The following is a 2,500-nucleotide window of genomic DNA, read 5'->3' as shown; positions in this document are numbered from 1 at the left end:
TACGGTAGAACTCGTTCAGGTCGTTGGCTAGGCGGGAGTCGTTAGTGGTGTGGGGCGCTCTGGGTTTGTAGTTGGTGATGTGCCTGAGCCCTTTGGCAGACAGAAGCAGCGTCGTTAGTAGAGAACTGGTGTTTTAGTGTCTCTGAGTACAGTCGTTTAGCCTCTCTCACCGCTTTGCTAAACCTGTTCTTCGACTCCTTGAATCTGTCTCTATCCCCACTCCTAAACGCTTCCTCCTTCTCCAACCTCAACCTTTTGAGCTTTGCTGAGAACCAGGGCTTGTTGTTGTTAAAGTTCACCCTGGTACGTGTTGGGATACAGCAGTCCTCACAGAAGCTGATGTACACAGCCTCTGTGAGTTCATCCAGACTATTGGTAGCAGTCGTGAACATATCCCAGTCAGTACAGTCTAAGCACGCCCGCAAATCTTCCACAGCCTCACTGGTCCACTGTTTAGATGTCCTCACAGCAGGTTTACAGAGTTTTAGTTGCTGCCTGTATGCACGAATCAGGTGGACCAAGGGAGTTCTGTGCGAGCCGAACAGCCCCGTGACCCACAAGAGAAACATCCCCGCCAAATTCGAGCGTTTGACGGGGTCTATCCGTGAAAAAATATTCACGTTTTTGAGTGCACATGCATTTCTGCTGCAAATGCCTCTGGAAGTTTCATGCCGTTCGTATGCCAATTGTGGCAACACGAAAATGACCCGTTTTCCCATTCCGAGGGATTTCTGTGCGACCCTAACAGCCCCGTGAGCCACAAGAGACACATCCCCGCCAATTTCTAGCGTTTCACGGGGTCTATCCGTGAAAAATATAGACGTTTTTGAGTGCACATGCATTTCTGCTGCAGATGCCTCTGGAAGTTTCATGCCGTTCGTACGCAATGTGGCAACACGAAAATGACCCCTTTTCCCATTCCGAGGGATTTCTGTGCGACCCTAACTAACAGCGCCCGTGAGCCACAAGAGAGACATCCCCGCCAATTTATAGCGTTTCACGGGGTCTATCCGTGAAAAATATAGACGTTTTTGAGTGCACATGCATTCCTGCTGCAAATGCCTCTGGAAGTTTCATGCCGTTCCTATGCAATGTGGCCACACAAAAATGACCCGTTTTCCCATTCCGAGGCATTTCTGTGCGACCCTAACAGCCCCGTGAGCCACAAGAGAGACATCCCCGCCAACTTCTAGCGTTTGACGGGGTCTATGCGTGAAAAATATTAAAATTTTTGAGTGCACGTGCCTTTCTGCTGCAAATGCCTCTGGAAGTTTCATGGCGTTCCTATGCAATGTGGCAACACGAAAATGACCCCTTTTCCCATTCCGAGGGAGTTCTGTGCCACCCTAACAGCCCCGTGAGCCACAAGAGACACATCCCCGCCAATTTCTAGCGTTTCACGGGGTCTATCCGTGAAACATATAGAAGTTTTTGAGTGCACATGCATTCCTGCTGCAAATGCCTCTGGAAGTTTCATGCGGTTCGTACGCAATGTGGCAACACGAAAATGACCCGTTTTCCCATTCCCAGGGATTTCTGTGCGACCCGAACAGCCCCGTGAGCCACAAGAGACACATCCCCGCCAATTTCTAGCGTTTCACGGGGTCTATCCGTGAAAAATATCAATTTTTTTTTGACTGCACATGCATTTCTGCTGCAAATGCCTCTGGAAGTTGCATGCGGTTCGCATGCAATGTGGCGACACGAAAATGACCCGTTTTCCCATTCCGAGGGATTTCTGTGCCACCCTAACAGCCCCGTGAGCCACAAGAGAGACATCCCCGCCAATTTCTAGCGTATCACGGGGTCTATCCGTGAGAAATATTCACTTTTTTGAGTGCACATGCATTCCTGCTGCAAATGCCTCTGGAAGTTTCATGCGGTTCGTATGCAATGTGGCGACACGAAAATGACCCGTTTTCCCATTCCGAGGGATTTCTGTGCCACCCTAACAGCCCCGTGAGCCACAAGAGAGACATCCCCGCCCACTTCTAGCGTTTCACGGGGTCTCTCCGTGAAAAATATCACATTTTTTGAGTGCACATGCATTCCTGCTGCAAATGCCTCTGGAAGTTTCATGCGGTTCGCATGCAATGTGGCGACACGAAAATGACCCGTTTTTTCCCATTCCGAGGGATTTCTGTGCCACCCTAACAGCCCCGTGAGCCACAAGAGACACATCCCCGCCAATTTCTAGCGTTTCACGGGGTCTATCCGTGAAAAATATTCAATTTTTTGACTGCACATGCATTTCTGCTGCAAATGCCTCTGGAAGTTTCATGCGGTTCGCATGCAATGTGGCGACACGAAAATGACCCGTTTTCCCATTCCGAGGGATTTCTGTGCCACCCTAACAGCCCCGTGAGCCACAAGAGAGACATCGCCGCCAATTTCTAGCGTTTCACGGGGTCTATCCGTGAAAAATATTCACTTTTTTGACTGCACATGCATTCCTGCTGCAAATGCCTCTGGAAGTTTCATGCCGTTCGCATGCAATGTG

This window comes from Petromyzon marinus, unplaced genomic scaffold (assembly GCF_048934315.1).
Source record: "Petromyzon marinus isolate PM22_M1 ecotype Great Lakes invasive population unplaced genomic scaffold, UKy_Petmar_22M1.pri1.0 PM_G_Scaffold_71, whole genome shotgun sequence".
Taxonomy (NCBI): Eukaryota; Metazoa; Chordata; class Hyperoartia; order Petromyzontiformes; family Petromyzontidae; genus Petromyzon; species Petromyzon marinus.
This window is presented reverse-complemented; position numbering follows the sequence as displayed.